Source organism: Leptinotarsa decemlineata, unplaced genomic scaffold (assembly GCF_025532065.1).
Source record: "Leptinotarsa decemlineata unplaced genomic scaffold, Ldec_3_MD MMD2_tig00026354_RagTag_RagTag, whole genome shotgun sequence".
Classification (NCBI taxonomy): Eukaryota; Metazoa; Arthropoda; class Insecta; order Coleoptera; family Chrysomelidae; genus Leptinotarsa; species Leptinotarsa decemlineata.
Window position 1 is genome coordinate 9,824,794 of NW_027412702.1, and position 19,032 is coordinate 9,843,825.

Genomic DNA, 19,032 nt, shown 5'->3' on the forward strand with positions numbered 1-19,032 from the left:
CAGAAATGCTTTAGTGACATGTCGAAACGTTTTTTGAAAGATATGATACTAGTATAGTAGTGAAAAAAATGCAAAATGTGAGAATTTCAGTCCAAAAAGACCCAAAAATATTTCACATTCACTGAATGATTCTCAGCTCACGTTATTGATATTACAAGAAGCACAAATATTCTCATACAGAATCGTTTGAATTCTCTCATTGACATTGTTAATGTTTACCTTTATTCAGTTATAGTCTATTTCAAAAGAGTGTAGAGTAATAAAATCTCATTAAGTATTCAAAAGCGCTACAGGGTGATCCGTCAATAAATTCTGTCACTTCCCTAGTCCGCATTGCAAAATTATGTCGTTTCATAAAGAGCAGGTAGGTATCACCCTGTTTTAAGGGATTTGTCCATTGTTATCGACGGATAAATACTGAGCCAGAGGCGCGCTAGTGGGATAATTGCCAAAAGAATATGCATTCATAAAAATTATATTAAAGGAAATAAAAATTTAATACAGCAGAACAGTGTTATTAAAAAAATATAAAATGTAACAATAAAATATATACGAACCGAAATCGGGAAATACTCACAAACACACACGAACGAACTTTACGTATTGAAACACTTGTGGGGACTTTAAATCAATTTATTCACAAAAACGTCAAGAACTTTACTGGATACGTTATTACAATTTGACACTTGAACAATACTAAAACTGTGAACTTCCCTTAACGTTTAACAACACTCTATTTATACCCTAATTGAATGTTCTAGAGATTACTAGGTACAATTTTCGAGAACCTTCCGAAAAAATAATTATTCAGACTACCCTTAATTCTAAACCCTAACCTAAGCAAAAGTGTCACTGTCACTGATACACTGGTCTCTGTCCAGATTGCTTATTCCGCTACAGTATATTTACAATTCAATTAAATTATTCTACATCAGTATAGTCTTCATCCGAAGAACTGTCATCATCCCCTGGTGTTATAATTATAGGGTCAACCACCTGATCGACCAAGTTGTCCAGTTCCCACATTTTATCTTCCTCTTTTAAAACATGCTGGATTGCTTTTTGCCAGTTTTCTGATGTGATTTCCATAATGGCTTGATCAAACAATACCTTGATATCTTTCATTTTAAATGTGGTATTGTGCCTTGCAACATATCCTTTAACTTGTGCCCATATAAGTTCTATAGGATTTAATTCGCAATGATATGGCGGTAGGCGCAGCACAGTTACTTTATACTTTTCTGCTACATCTTCTACGGCATATTTCATGAAGCGAGATTTATGTTGTTTTACTATGGCTAGTAGTTCCTTCTTTACTGAATTCGTCTCAAACTGAATACCTTTATTTGACAGCCAGTTAATAATTTCTTGCTTTCTCCAAGCTGAAGTTGGTACCTTCTCTAAGCGCCTTGAATGGTAGCTTGCATTATCCATAACCACGACCGAATCAGCTGAAAGAAATTTTAACATTTCCCCGAAGTAGTCTTCGAAGACATCCGAATTCATGTCCTCATGATAATCTCCCGTCCGGCACGACTCAAAGCTTAACAAACCTTCTTTTAAAAATCCGTCTTCGCTTCCAATGTGAGCAATTATAAGCCTCTTCCCTTTTCCCGAAGGCACTTTAATACCCGTCGAAAGGCCTTCTATGAAAGCTTGGCGAGAACTTGTTATATTTTTATCTTGCCACATTTTTTTGACTATATAACCTTCGTTTATCCACGTCTCATCAAGATAAAAAATTTTCTTTTGCTCTCTGCGGTACTGCTTTATAGTTGTCAAATATTTTCGTCTCCAGCAAACAATTTCATCACTTTCCAGTAATAGTGCCTTTCGATTGTGCTTTTCCCAGGCAAAATTCATACTTTTTAAAGTTTTCCATAAAAGTATTCTGGATATCAAAGGAATATCGTTATCTTGGCTTATCTCGATAAATATTTTTTCAAGAGTGGGTATTTCCTTTTTAAAATAAAACGAATGTACTTTTCTTCGAATGTCACATTAAAATGGCCTTTTATTATTATCTATGTCTGTAATTTTTAATTTACTTTAATTATTAAGTTTAATAATCCTAAGATTTGCCTACGCCCATGGACGACAACGAAATTCAGGCAAATTTTATGACACTTCATGATTTATTACTCTACACTCTTTTGAAATAGACTATAATTAAGAATACCCAACTCAAAACAATGCGTTAGTTGATATTAGGTTGCTATCTTTGTCTCAATAATATATATTCTCATAGGAATAAACAATCTGAAAATTAATTATATTATAATAATATTAGAGATGCACAATAGATCCATAATCAATATGGAATTATATTGTGATGGAGTCAAATTACTTTGAACTATATAATAAAATTATTAGAGCGGAATTGACGAGTGATCAAAACAAATTTCATGAATACATATTTCATTATTAAAAAGCAAAAAATATAATGCAATAACAGTATAACTATATAATTTCAAACGAAGAAGAGATAATTCAGTTAGTAATTTAGTAATATACCAAACTAACCAGCGACTCGCCCCGGCTCCGCATGGATGCAATATTGATACTGAATAAAAAACACCCTCCGGAAATTTTAGTGCATGGAGAAACAGTAATGAAAAGATAATTTCAGCATTCGAAAACATAGCGGAATGAATAAAAAGTGATGAAAATGCAATTTCCATATGTAAACACGCCCCATTTATCCCCAGTGAGAGAGCCCCAGTTGGAATATTGAAATATCCTTTCTTATTGAACATCTACAATATAAAACGAACCTACTTACATCAGAAAATATAGCGGTAGGTACGGAGAAACAGTGATTAAAAGGTAATTTTTCATACGTAAACGGGCCCTTTTTACTCCAACGGGGGCTCCTCTGTATATATTCTACTACATCCCTACCATATTGAAGTAGTTCTTCGGTTTTTTTCTCGGACGGTTCCCTAATGAAGGTTTTACTGTGTTTGTTGTCAGGTACTTTTGCCCTGGGACCCAGTACAAAGTTAATTTGTTCCTGTTTGCAGTTTTTCATGGCATTTCCAGACCAGTTTTGAAGTCACCTTCGGGTTTATCAGAGCCCCTAGTGCGCTCTTGCTGTCTGTTAGAATATTCATCCGCTCATTTCTTTGAGGTGTCAATTTAATATGCCTTGCACACCGAAAGATAGCATACACTGCAAGATAGCACATACTTACGCCTGAAAGACGGATGTGTATAGTCCTAGCGGATATTTTTGTGTCAAAAATATTTGCTACGACAGTAAATCGAATTTTTGTATCACAAAACATTTTTTTTATTTTTAGACTTTAAGAGAGGTCATGGTATTCTATGATGATAAAAATGAACCACTACTCGGCTATCTTTCTCGTCCATTAATTTTGCTGCTTTTCCGTCTAGTTTTTTTATCTTCTGTTTCTTTCATTGAAGTTATTACCAAAAAGTCCCAGAACTGCGTTTTTGGAAAAAACGAGAAGCTATTTTTTCAAGAGAATGTGTTCAGGTTTTTTTTATACACCCTTAGATAATCCATTATCAACTCACGTGCCAGACCACTAGGATTTGTAAACACCACACAGGCAATAACTCCGGATTATCTTTGACATTTGGCGTGTGGTTATGACGCCTAGAAATGTTAATATTGACTGCGATCTGGATTAGCCCTCGCTTGCTCCCCACTCCCCCAGCTGCCGTTTTCGCGATTCCAGCTTATGGCACTCGGCGTAGGGTTATGGGGCACTTGTGTGTTGATTGCGGCCCTTTGGGGCATGCAAAGGATCTGAATAAACGACGTTAATATCGGAACGTTACTGGGTAATTAAATTTTCGAGTTGCGGTTGGTAGTATTGACTGTCGGTGGTGGAAAGTGAATTCCTTGGGCGCGGTGAATGGTAGAATCTCGATATGGGCAGTGGAGTACGTTTGAAATGACGAGGAATTCATTAGGGAATGTTTGCCGTTATTAAGAAGTCTAGGATTCCAAAATTATGTTGGCCATGCTAAATAAAGTACTGAAATTCGTTTCAAAGAACACCCGGCATATATCTAGTTTTGTTGAGTGGAAAAAGCATTTTTGTTGGAAACATTGACGATGTAAAGTGGAAATGCTCAGCAATACATTTAAAGAGCTCATTTTATAATTAAATTACCAGACAAATGAAGACAAAATCCTACATTGATTTTAACTGCAGTGTTTAACATGTTCACATGAAATTAATTTCTCATTTTGTACATTCTGGAACAGAATGTATTGCGAATGATAAAGAACTTTGACATTGTCGTACTCAGAAAAAGGGTATTTCTGTTAAAAACTTCCCACCTTAGATTCATTTGATTTAAGATTTTTCAACTAATCGCTTTGGGGTCTGACACAGTATCGAAGGCTTGATATTTGATACATGTGTTCCACAGGGACCTACTTCAGACTGCCTCTTTTGAGTTCGTATAAATGCTCAGAACAAAGTCAAATGTTTCTCTTTTGGCATCTGTCAGTCGAAAAGGAGAATGCTGGTTTTTGAGTAGAGAAAGGGGGGAAAACTGAATTTTTCAATACGTCAAATTACTTATTCTATCCATGATAATAATTTTTAAAAAATCACAAGCTACGGTGTTAGCGAAACGCATCTGAAAATAAAAAAATGTTTGTGAAAATTGATTATTATTAGGGATAGTATTATTAATATTCATGAAGTGATGAGTCAGTCCATTCGTAATTACTGACTAAGTGTATTCTACAGAGGTTTACATTACAGGGTAATCCTCAGGGGGGAAATTTTCAGTTTGCAGATTGCCTGTTGATATAGATTTGGACTATGAAAGGTTAAAAATCCAAAAACATCAAGAAATGAAAGAATGTTTTTCGAAGAATAAAATACAACGCTGATATAAAATTAATTTTTGACATAATCTGCTTACAAAATGAAAGTCATCTCAATAAAATAGGAAGTTGCACTTTTTTTGAATATACTGTAATTTCGGCTTATGCGACCTTTCAAAGTAGTAATAGGAAATAATATATTACATATGTAGTAACAGAGAGCGAAAATCATTTCAGTTTCAATTCTTCGAGTAACTTCTGCCTTCAAAATTAGATTGAATTAATTTTGAGCACCTCATCAATATCAAATCAACGACAGATGTTTTCAATTTGACTTTCTCAGATCCTAAGACCTCTATTTCAGTTATTGCTTATGAATGTATGTCTATCAAGTCAAGTCTATGATGGTTAAAGTTTATGAAGTAATACTCAATAAGTAGATATTATCTGAAGATGAAAGTTAGTTCTAAAATCATTTATTTCTAGACCATATTGAACTCTATAATTAGACAAGCCCAAATCTCCTTTCGCACAATATTCTCTACAGATTGGCTTTGAATTTTGGACCAAACAGAAAACAACTGTCAGCAAAAAATTGGATTGAATATTTCGTCTGCATTTTGAGTCTGGCGCTGAACTGACATACTGTCATTTGTTACCAAGCATTGGTGGTTGGAAAAAATCTTGTATTGCAGAGCTGAGCAAGATGAAAAGCGATTCACAAAACATTTTTAGCAAACACTAGGCTAACTGAGGTGGAAATTGTAACCATATTTCAACAATAGTTATCTTGAGGTGGCATAAGGAATTGAGGGAATCTTCCAAAGAAAGGGAGGAAGCAATCAATTTGAAAATAAGTAACTCTACATATGGATATATACATCATGCAAAAAAGTAACTTTCAGACACAAACTGAAAGAAAGTCCTCCTGAAACAGCTACTTTCATATAAACATTGAATTACACGAAAGAAAAAATTCTTTCGAAACAAATACTTCTACATGAACACTGAATAATACAGAAGATACTTTTCTCTACTCAGTTTGTATTTCAAACATTCGTTGTGGAATGAAAATCAGATATAATTCACATGAGTTCTACTTTGAATGAATGGTAATAAATTGCACTTACATGGAATACTGTCACCCTCACTGCCCCAAGGCTCTTCAGTACCAAATTGGATAACATTATAGAAAATACACACAATTCATTCATGAATTACGATTTTTAGGATGATGTACACATCCATATATAGAGTTACTTATTTTTAAATTGATTACTTCCTTCCTTTCTTTGGAAGATTCCCTCATCCCTTTGTTTGTATCAAGATGGAGTAGTAGAAAGCCAAAAACTTTCTTTCCCAAAAATTAATCACTCCTAAAATTATAACCCCTTCAATTCATGGAACTGAATAGTTACATTTATTTGCCGATATGACAGATTCAATAACCATTAGGTTACATGTAATACAATCATTACTCATACTGAATTATTACATTCATATTAAAGTTGCTGTGTATTGTTGCAAGAACAAAATTTGATAGAAAAGTATAGATAACTGAGATGTGTATGGTCATGAAAATCAGAAATATCAATGTTTGAAAAGAAACCAAAATATTCACAATATTCTGCTCTGAGTCCAAATAAAATTCAAATAGGGAGTCACAAACTTTTCCCCAAAGAACTTCCAACAAATTTGCAAACTTCGCTCGAACTTTGGCGTTCCAATCTTTTCCTCTGAATATTTCAATATCACCAGCCGCTGTCAAACACTTTCCCTTTTTCCGAACGCCCAATTGTTAAAACAGTGTAAATTGTCATACGCTCTACTGCCAAGTTAGTGAAGTATGGGGGAAAGTGTACGAGGGTGCATTTATAATTGAAGTTGTCTGTGGGACAGAAGAGCTCGCAATTTCGCTACAACCAACATGTTCCGAACCTCTCGACGGAAACTCACTCATTGTGCGAGGTAAATCAAGGATATTTGCATTATCCTGAACGTATTCCGCCAGGATATATCCTTCACAATGCAACGATTTGCGGGAGACGAACAGTTCCACAACTTGAAGGATTACTTGAATGGAAGACGTTCCAATAGGTGTATTTGGGCGAAACCAAGTTAGGGCTTGAGAAAATCACGCTATGTAACAAAACAGGTAGAGCGTATATTCCATTGGATTTAGTTGAAGTTTGGAACACGACTTTCTGGCCAACGTTTCTACATTTCTCGCAGTTGTTTTGTTAGATGTGTATTGAGTGGGATAAAAGGACGTTTCTTTCAGTTTCGTACTGCAGAAACTGAAAAGATTATTTAAGAAGAAGAAATAGCGAATACACAGTTGGAAAACACATACAGTTTGAAAAGTAACCGATAAGATAGAAAAACAATTTCAGCCCTAAAAACTTCTTTGGTGTGCTTTGATTCCAATCCATCTGAAGACGGATTGGGATCAATATGATGTAAAAATCATTTTCATTTTGAATCATGAAATTTTTTTGACTGTTAATCAGTATCAAAATACTGATTGACAGTATTCAAAAGAATGGATCCTAGGGTTTTAATTTGAAAATTACCTGGCTTTTTATAATAACTTGCAATTATCAAAAACTAATTAAAAAAACTGAATTGAAATATTAAGTACAAATTCTTTTGCCGACAGAATATTAATAATTCATGTAACTATATAATACCCAAATGTTTCCTCAATATTCATATTTAATTGGTTGAAATAATTCTCCTTTCTTTTTGGACACTACCCGTTTCGAGACCAGTTTCACTTCTAAATTAAAATTATGAATATTGTCGGTACATTTCCTGGGTGAGACTACTTTTAGAAAATCTCCTGATCCAACAGAATCTTTTTTCTGATTTCAGTAGTAACATTTGTAGGTAGGACAATTAAAATTTACTATGAAGTGCACAAACTGTGAATTCTCATTAGTAACCTTCGATCCTTTCTGGGATTTGCCTCTCCCTATACCACAAAGAACTGGCCAATTGAGTTTGTCACAATGCTTGGATTTCTTCACAAAAGAGGAACCCTGGATGGAGATGAGAGTCCCTATCAATCCATAAGTTTCCCCGTATTTTAGTAATTCATTTAAAAAGATTTTCTCTAACGGAAAGACTCAGAGGCAAATTAAATGTTGCCATTCATTTTTCTTCAGAAGGATTAGATATGAGCAATTATGCAGCAGACAATGTGGCTCCTAGTCGATACCATCTATATGCACTTTCGTGGAAGTTTGTTCCACATTTGTTTTCGGCCAATCCGCACACGAAATGTGTGATTTAGATACAGTTGTGGAAATTATTTTGGCAATTATACAGCCATTGTTGTGGAATACACTGAATAATTTCATTATTTCATGTGATCATTAAAATGGTTCTTTAATATAAAAACTAGTCGATTTATTAACGATTTATGATAAAAATTTTGAATGAGAAATTTTCTGAACTCAGATAAGCGTTTGCTTCTTAAACTAGATTATGTGATTTTTAACAATTCTGTTTTCGAAAGATTTCATCAAATTCATCTACATTTTGTTAGATGGTAGTAGTGAAAGTTTATGAATCTATCACTAGGTTTTCTGAACTATTAATTTTGTTGCGACCTGATCAATTTCTCATCTAACAAAGGAATGCTTTGATTTTTATGTATAGGAATTCGTCTCACCTCCACACACACGTCTGAACGTCTTTGCCTTCAGCTTGAAAATATTTATAATATCCTTTGATAAATTCACCCAAGCAAAAGATGTTCACAGCTATCGATTCAAACTTTGAAATTTGTGCTCATCTACCTAAAGACAACACAAAATCAAAAAATGCGAACTTAACCTTCAAAGTAAGCTATTCTTAAAAGATAAACATATGCCATCGCGACAGACTCATAAAATATGTAGTGAATTGTTCTGTAATAGTTCAAAGATATCAGGCAAGGTTTTCGATAAAAGCTCCCTGGCTTTGCATGGCTGGTACCTCAGCCCCGACCTCGCACTGTTATATATTTCAACCAATTCACCTAAATTATTTAATACATTAAATATTACTGGAGTTTTTTCCCAACACCAAATCGTTATTTTCAACACCTCGACACGTGTTTCGATCACTAAACTGAAAGTTTTCATCTTCCTCTTTGAAGATGATCACATGGTGATCGAAACATGTGTCGAGGTGTTGAAAATGATGATTTGGTGTTGGGAAAAAACTCCAGTAATATTTTCTTGATCATATTTAAATAACTCATTATATTCACGATCAGAAGTACCTCCAATGGTTTATAAAATCTGCTCCAAGCAACGAGCAAGTAAAATAAAATTTTTCCGTAGTCTATCATAAGTTGAAAGTCCCAGTCCTCCTCATTGTAATTCACCCCGGAGTTCCCTGAAAGCATCTCATTCTCCGATTCGCGTAATCGTCGTTTTTTGATGAGGTGAAACGAGCGCGAGGAAATGAGGAAACAAGTCAACACCGGTACACTGAAAGTGACAAGTGCGAATAAGGTAGCCCTCCTGGAAATTACAGGCGGAGATGTTATTGTCACGCGAAAACACGAAAAGCCTCTGATCTCTTTAATATTCGTAGCGAGTGCCGCGAAAGATTTGTTATTTTCGTCGTCGGGAGTTATGAAAACATCTCTGATGTCACATTTAAATTGACTTGGTTGCCGTTTGCCGAACGTTTGAATAGGAGGATTCTTTGAAGGCGACACGTGTTGAATTGTTTTAATAATATTTGATCAGGCGGTTTCACACCGTGTGGCCGGTGATCGTTTTTTTTTATATTTTGAATGATTTATGTCGGAAAACATTAGTGAATTCAGATGTTTATTTGTGATGTTCTAGTCTTCGAAAACATAGCAAGTCTGAAACGTAGGGATCGGACGGTATATTTATTGCCAACTAGTATAAAAGTGTTTTTTTTTTTTTAAAAATTGAAAAATTTTCAGGCTAATTTCTTTGCTTAAATTAATCCAGATCGTCTATAAAATAACATATTAATCTCGTTTATAAGGCGAGATTACACCATTCGTGAAATTACCAGAAGCACTGTATTCATACGACAAACATCACTTATTCAATGATCTCCTGTATTGTAACACACTATACTATTATTATAAGGCTTGAATTTGAATTTATTTATTGAATTAGGATTCCCTAATATACATGTTAGCTAACTTGAAATATAATATAATCAACAAAATTTATGTAAATAATATAACTTTATATACATACATAATTTGAACAGATCAAAAAGAAATTTTTCAATTTCCATCATGAATATATTTTAACAGTTCGCTCTTGAAAATCTTTAATGATAGAGTAGATGTAATTGAATCAGGTAAATCATTGAATTGGACAAAACCTTTAAAAAATAAACTGCTCATACTATTTCTTGTATTCGTTCTATTTATATGAATGTGACTATTGTCCCTAGTAGAATGGTGATGAATGTCCTTATTGAAAGTTATTAATGATATCAAGTATGGTGGGGTCATTTTATTTATTATTTTATAAATGAAAACCATGGAACAATAGAATAATCTTTTGAATACTGAGAGCCATTGTAGAGCAGATATCATGGTAGAAATTGTTGTATACCTATTACATTTTAAAATGATTCTCATTCCTCGATTTTGTATTTGTTGCACTTTGTTCAAATTGAAAGAGAATAAAATAGATGCACAATAGTCAAAATGGGGTTGGATTATTGATTTATATACCATAATTTTTGTATCTGTTGATAAGTTATTGGCGATTCTTGAGAAAAAATATAATTTTTTTGCAATCTTCTTTTCAATATATTTGAAGTGGTCGTCGAATGATAAGCAATTATCAAGTTGAAATCCCAAATACTTCACTGATGCTACTATTTCTATACGTTCATCTTCAATTTTTATATTTATGTTGTTTATATTTATTTGATTATATTTGAATTTAGTAGTAATTATCATTGCTTTTGTTGTTTTAATGTTAAGTTTCATTTTATTGGTTTTCAAATTCTTTTCTACTTTCTCTAGAACTTTATTCATTTTGCTAACAGTTTTTTCTGAATTTACTTCAGTACAAACCAATAAGGTATCATCTGCAAATAAGTTGATGAACTCCAGTCTGTAAGTAATTGAATATCATTCAGACACAGAATGAATACTAGGGGACCAAGCACACTACCTTGTGGCACTTCTGTGTGATTTGTTATTTATGATGAGAAATAATCGTTCACACGTACTCTCTGTTTCCTATTTGATAAATAATTACTTATCCATTCATAAACCATCCCCTCAATCCCATATCTTCTTAGCTTCTGAAGCAAAATACTTCTATCAATTGGTTCAAAGGCCCTTTTGAAATCTAAAAAAACAGCTACAATATATTAACCTTTATCTGTTTCATTAGTAAATTTAGTTAATGATAACTGTAGTGCTTGCTGTTTCACAAGAATGTTTTTTTTTTGAAAACCAGATTGATTGCTGAACATGATTTGATTCCAATAAACTCTAATAATTCATTATATACTGTTCTTTCTAAAACTTTCTCTATTGGCGGTAAGGTATTAATAGGTATAAATCCACTTGCTTTTATAGTGTTTATAACTTTAGGTATGGGTATAATGGTACTTATTTTTAATAATTCGGGCAATTGACCATTCTGGAGCGATGTATTGATTAAATTGAGGATTGCATGAACAGCTGTTTCAAATATTTGCTTCAACTTTTTAGAATTCAAGATCTCATGGATACTACATTTATTATCTAATGACCCAGTTATATCATTCAAATCTCTTAGGGTAATCAATCTGAAAGTTCTGAAGGGTAAATATAAATTATTATCCAAATTGAACCATGGTTCGGAATTCTCAATACCTTGGATTATATGTTGGATGCTGTTTATAAAGTATAGGTTGAAAGTTTCGGCCATGTCAGGTTCACCTTTTTTAGTACTTACTACCCCTTCATCTTCAAACTGAATTAGGTTTGGAAATGTATGAGCATTACTATTAAAAAGAGTTTTTAAGGTTTTCCACATCAAATGAGAATTATTCTTGTATCTGTCTATTTTGTTATGATAATACTGAACTTTCTTTATTTTCAATGAGTTAACCACATCGTTTCTCAATTTTTTTAAATTTTCCCATCTAATTATTTTTAAATTTTCATCTCCCACCGTAGTCACAAATATTTTATAGGCTTCATCCCGTTTCTTAATTTTGATAAAAACTTCATTGTCAAACCAAGGAATATTGTTTTTGAACGTACTTATTTATATGGGAGAAATACTACTGACAATATTTGAACATTTTTCAAGAAATTCTTCATGAAGTAAATTAACATCTATAGAGTTTAAAGAACAATTACAAGAAATGAGCTTATTCTTTATTATACAGAAATTATTATCACACAGATTTCTGTATTTTCTTATTGAGCTTTCTTTGTTAGATTGACTAAAGAGGAAATTGACAAAAATAATTGAGTGGTCAGTAATTTTTGGCGTTAAATGAACATTTGAAATTATATTATCGTTATTAGTCAAAACCAAATATATTAATGATTATGTATCTAGTGTCTTTCTAGTAGGCTCAGTTAATGTTTGATTTATAACATGGGTTGAGAGAATATTCTTGATTTTTTTTGTATAGAAACTTTCTTATAATAAGATTAAATTAAAATCACCTACCAGAATAAAACGATTGTTAGTGAGACGCTTCTCGCAAATATCCTCGAAATCTTCTAAAAAAGTTGCATCAGCACTAGAAGGTGATTGATATAAACATCCAATCAACCATATTGAAGATTTGAAGTTAATTTTAACAATTTTAACAATTTCAATTCCAGTATGAATTTCTCAAAAATAGAAAATTATAATTTTTTATTTATATACATGACAACGCCACCAGTATGTCTATTTTTTGAAGAACAACGGATGCAAGTATAATTGTCCATTATAAGTTCCACATCTTCAATATACTCAGTTGTTCTGGTTTCACTAAATAAAATTACTTTATGTTTCAGTAGGCTTTGTGCATTGAGGTATATGATATCACTGTTCAACTGTATATCAGGGTTATTTACTGGTTTTTTCCTACACGATTAAAAGTTTTGTTTATCACAATTGTGTATGTGTATGTATATGTATGTGAATGTATGTACGTGTATGTTTTTATGAGAATGAGACTACATAATATATTGATATTCATACAAAAATGAATTCTATATTGGACGATACTTGATGGAAATCCATCACTCATTCAATTAACACTACATTGTGAGATTTCTATTAGCTTTCCCAAACGTTATAATACTATCAACAGTATATGTCTAACGCACTCTAAACACTGATCGTCTGTACGACGAGAGAAGAGGATCCTGCCATCCGTTGACCTATGCGTGAGAGAAAGGGAAGCCAGACAAATTGGCGCCGTTACGCGTTAGGTAACGAAGTGGTTTACCTTCCCATGAGAAGTTTTCACTTTATAAATGCAAATTTCAAAAGCGTGTCATATACGAATAGAATGAATTTTGAATTATAACTGAGAATCAGAGGAATTGGTTCTTTTCTTTTCGAAAGCAGAGAAGAAACTTCAACTACAAACATATATTCGAAATATGAACAAACTGTTAGGATTTGGGAGTCGATTAGTGGTGTGTTCATTAAATGCTGATGTCAAACAATTGATTCTTAGAAACATATGTTTGTGTTCATTGCTTAAGTGTTTGCTATGTTATAAGCCATTTGTGAATTTGTGATAGCTGTGTTTTTGGTGAGATTATTGTAGGGGTGAGAAACTGATGAAAAGATTATATATAAAATAATTTCGTATAAAATTTTCGAAAGACTTCTGACATAACTTTTTTTTCGTTTTAACCATTGACTTAGTTCTGATATTCCTGATAGACGGTTTATCAGGATGATGAACTTATTTATCATTATGTTTATCTGTTAGGTGGGCTAAAAAGTTTGTAGGCTAACACACAGATGCTTCCGCATCCACCATATTCTTTAGATCTGGCCCCCAGAATTTTTTTTTTCTCAGACCTTAAGAAAATACTTGGAAAGAAATTTAACGCCAAAAGAATTAATTGTCGAAACTGAGGTCTATTTTGAGGTTGAAATCGTACTAAAAAAACAGTATGACTGCTATAATCGTTGTATAGCCCTCCAAGGCAACTATATCGAATAATAAAATCAAATTTTATCAAAATATTTTTTTATCTTTGTTAGCCTAAAAACTTTTCAGCCCAACTGTTATTTATCCCAACATTGTATAATTTTGTCAAACAAGCATTCGACATGACCATCAGAACCTATGAAAATATACAGGTTGTTCGATAAAAAACTTCAACTCAATTCTGATTGAGTTGAAGATTATTCAAATTTCTCTACTGTTTTCAAAAGACATATTTCTCAGACACACAAAACGCGCACTCTTTTCAATAATAAAAATCAAACGATACATAATAGCCACAGGGGCTTTTCCTTTCTACCTATTCCCGAAGCAATTCTCCGCGACTTCCCTACCTTGAACAGAATTTTTCCCGAGGGAAAGCATATCATATCCGACCCCATACATCATACATCCTTCATAAATAATCTAAACAACTGCCGGCACCAGGAGTAGGCCAGACGTATAATTTTCTTTTCTGGCTAGGCAGGAAAACTGTTAAATAAATTACGGCTCTCTGAAGCCGGATAGCTTCAGAGAGCGAACAGGGAAAACCAGACCGGAATTTCCTCGTTTTACTAATGCAAAAAATCCTTGGCAGATGTAAAGAATAGTAACAAGTCTTTTTTTCGAGAAAGGGGACGAGCCGAATTAAAAACCTTCGCCGGCCAGGGTTCATCAAAAATGGACGTTGAGTGATTGAATATATAAAATTAGAATGAAGTACCGTTCATAACGTTCATACCGTTCATACTTATTCCGTAAAATCTCTCACAATGATTCTTAAAACGTATTCTTCAAACTTAGTGGGTAGAAGGTTTATAATACATTTTTCCTCGAAATAAAAATCGGAGGTGCTGCTCAACCAATTGAAAGGAACAAACATGCACTGTCATAAACAATATTTTTGACAGCTAACTATGATTTTTGGAACTTGATGATTTTGTCATTTCTTTTCACTCGGAAAAACAATTGTTTCCTTGCCAAGGTGTCTAATTCAATTTAAGTCTTCTTAAGAGCTCGAAAAAGACATTTTTGCGTTAACATAGAAGGTTCACAGGTATATGACATAAATATCACCAAATTGACATGGAATATCATCATCTCATTTTATGTATAAAATTTCAACTAATACTGAGCTGAGAATTGCAAAGAGGTAAAGCCATGTCAAGTGATCGCTCGTATATGTCTTCTCAAAATATTTGCGGTTTCCCATTCGTGAAAAAAGTAGAATCCATTTTGATATACCATTTCCTGAAATGAAGATGGTGACTTTAGATTTTCTCAGATTATTGTATTCATTCCTTGTGATTGAGATGAAAGAGAATGATTCTGAAGGAAATAAAAAAAGAAAACGCTCTTGGATCAGGTGCATCTATCATGTTCATAAGATTTTTTTGGCTGATGACCAGATAACAGGAAAATCTAAAAAATATAGTTTTTCAAAAATTTAAATTATTCATATTCACCGTATGAAATATGAGGAAACAATTGGGGTTTTCAAATATTTTCGACAGTATCGAAAATAATGGTAGAAATAGTTAATGACAAAAAAAAAATAGTGATATTTCGACCTTGATATGGCACATACTGTCAAAGTATTTGTGAAATTCAGTACTTGAAATGACATTTTTTCGTAATTTTTTTCGATTTTTTGTCAAAATAAGTGGAAAATTAGGACAAGTTGGTAAAATTAAACATTTTAATTATTTTTATACCACAATCAAGAAGATTCAGGAAATATTACTTGACACTCTCTAATACCTCTATAGTATAAAATATTTAGAAAATTGTAAAATACTTAAATATCTGCTGAACGAAACAAGAAATAAAAACAAGTTTCGCAAAAAATATTCGGTATTATTGTCAGAAATCACAAAATTGAGTTGTGGAATAAATTCTTGAGTTTGATAGCATGGTTGTGCGTTTTAATACTACCGATTCCTCTTCAGGGATGCGCACTTATAACTCGTGATGGTACTTTTCGGAGTGAGCCCTTCTTTCATGGAGTCTTACTCCCCAAAAGTTTCGTAAAATTTTCCGCAGTGGATGCAATGCTGCCTATCCCGGATTCCAAAAGTTTGCTTATGACGCAGCAACGTACGCTGGGATCCACTAGTATATCCACACTTGTTCACGTTTGTTTGTCCACTTTCTGGCGATTCCGGGCCGGAACCCGGCGTTGTTCTGCTCCCAGAGCTGCTGGGTAGCTTTCCTCCTGAAATGACCTTGCTAGGTGGAAGCTGGTCCAGAGTAGTCAGTAGTGTCATCGTGGAAGACTTCGTTTTCAGCTGTTTTGAAGGCTCCGGAGCTGCCTGATTATTTTCTACAGTCTTCTTCATAACCTAGTTTTCACAATTGGAAGCTTCGAGGCGACCTTGTATTCACTGCGCTGCTTAGTGAAACTCACCTGAGTTAAGGGGATGTGTATATACTTGAGAGTACATCCCCAGTTAAGAACTAAGCAGCTAGCAAGTAAAAATTCCGCAAAGTGTGCAAAAATCCCGGAGATTCAGTTGTTACCTTCCGGCCTGTACTTAAGATTTCACCGAAAAATTTCTTATCGGAATCAAAACAATACCTATAATTTGTAGGTTATCACTGCTGGAAATCTTCGTAAAACTGCACTTTACGCTTAGATTGAAGCTTACCTATAATGCAGCTGACTGATGGAACTGTTAGCACTACACTGGTACAGACCGGATGAATTAAAAGTCGATATTAACTCTGAAATTTGAAATCTCCGGGGACGGTCTTCACAACCAGGCCGCTTGAATTTCTTCACGTATCATTTATAACCAATGGCAGTTGATATTTGAGAAAAATCTATGATTGGGTGTATTAAATACTTATTATTTCTTCTTTCTTCCTTGTCTTCAGTTATTTATTGGGAAAGCAATGAGAAAAGAAGAAGCGTTCTCCTAACTCATTCTATGCAGTAGGAAATTGGATGAAGACGACTATTTTTCTGTCAAATACCATGACAGATAATAAATCACAAACATATTTATGCACAGCACCATTCAGCGCCATAAAAAAAATTCTTCACCAAAACCCAAATGTATCTTACCCACTTCCTATCGCTGTTTCACATAGCGACACGAGCTCCTACCCTCTAATGTTAATTACGTTTCTGACTTCCTGTCAAAACGTCCTTCCAACTCCTTTTGTGATGCGTGTGGCATCATCAACGGTACACTCGAGAAGAGGACGTCTTAAAAATGCTCACGTCCGCAATTCGGTTTCGTCGCCCGCATCTCAATATCGTTTTGTTTTTCGGGAACAGCCAAGATGATATCTGGGTGGCGCCAAGAGGAATCTTTTGAGGTCGACGCCGTTTAGTTTCTGTCGGGGGTTTTTCTATTGTATCGATTTCTAATTTGATAATTAGCCGAGGCGACGAGGATATAAAATATATTCAGATTTCGATGCAATATACTGAGGAAGTTCCATCGTTGTTCTGATAGTAGAGGGTTAGGTTAGGTTAGATTAGGTCCAAAGTGAGTAGGACTATTCGACCCTCCAGTATGTAGAAATATCTGAATATTATAACAAAATGGGCCGAAAAAGGAACCAGCATTTCTCGGTGTGACAAGTAGATATGCTATGAGAGAGCATATTTACTCCAAGATGCTCATTTTCCTAGCAGGTCCAATCTGTTGATATTGTCACTATATTCGCTAAAAAAGTCACAGGATTTTCTGAAAAGTTCACTAGATTTATTCAAAAAAGTCACTAGATTTTTCGACTTTGTCTCTAGAGTTGTCTCCTGTTTATATTGTCACTAGATTAATGGGAAACTTGTTGAATTTCTGTTAATTTTGTAACTAGATTTAAGCAGCTGAATTTCTGTTAAATTGGTAACCCCAAAAATGTCCCTGGATTTCTGTTAATTTTTATCTAATTCACTAATAAGTCACGTCCTGTCAACTAATATACATATCAACTTAATATCACAAATACTCTGAACATAAATGAACAAGAGATTATTTTTAATTCAACAGTCATCGCCAAGTGCTCATCTTGTTCAATTCTATCCAGAGTATTGTTGAAATTGAGTAGACATTGAACGAAACAAATTTTCACATCCCACAATCTGGTAACTTATCGAGGTAAACTAAGAAGTTGCCCTTTCTTTACGAGTATTAACAGGAATTTAGTGATGAATCCACTTACAAAATTGAAAGAAATGTAGTGATATTTTGATGAGTCTAGTGACAGAATCACCAGGATTTGAATAAACCTAGAGATAAATCTAGGAGAAAACCTCAGACATTTCGTGACTTCTCTAGGTGAATCTAAAAACTTTTTGACAAAATCTAGTGACATATTAGAAAACTAGTGATTTTTTTTAGTAAACCTAGTGACTTCTTAGAAACTCTAGTGATTTTTGACTTGATATATTTTAAAAAAGGCTTCACATTTTCAAAACTGCTGAAAATGTGTTGATAATTCAAGAACAAAAATAGTCAGACTTGAAAAATTCACCTTTGATTATGAAGTTTTTTTGAAATCAGATATCTAGAGAAAGTATCGAATAGGTATACAAAGGAAATCGTTTCAATGCATGTTTCACGAAATCATATTCTCAGTTTTCAACATATTTCATTATTATTGAAATACATTCTTTACGAAAATTGGCTTATATTCAAATTAGTACCCACTGTTTCAGAAATATAAAAACGATCAGTTCAACCCAAAATGAAATAAAAAACCCTTGTTGAGCATTCAATTTTTGCATCATCTTCTTCACAACGTTACCATAACTACTCTCTCTCTCTCTCTCTTCCTCTCGCACACATACTTTTCGATTAGGTAGGGCAACCCGCATTGTTGAGAGAAGTCGATAGCAGTAACAAGCAGCAAGAAATCAGTGGTTTAGATAGCAGTAAAAGTTTGTGTCGACGAGACCGATCCACCATATAACTCGACTTGATAAAATCTCCACACTATCGTCGAGATGTTTACTTCTTTTACTACTTCGGAAACGATTTAGATAAAGGAGGGCTACTGGAAATGACGACTGTAAATTATTGCTGAAAAGGATGCAGTGCTGA

The 19,032-nt window shown here is 33.7% G+C and overlaps 1 protein-coding gene and 1 long non-coding RNA gene across 6 annotated transcripts in view; both read right to left on the reverse strand.

Moving 5' to 3' along the window:
- Nucleotides 1-16,762, reverse strand: part of LOC141486455 (uncharacterized) — a 43,482-nt gene extending 26,720 nt beyond the window's left edge. Inside the window, exon 1 of the long non-coding RNA XR_012467851.1 lies at nucleotides 16,627-16,762. This is a non-coding gene — a long non-coding RNA (uncharacterized lncRNA). The remainder of the gene's footprint in view (nucleotides 1-16,626) is intronic.
- Nucleotides 1-19,032, reverse strand: part of unc-5 — a 706,638-nt gene that overhangs the window by 87,382 nt on the left and 600,224 nt on the right. The window lies entirely within an intron of this gene.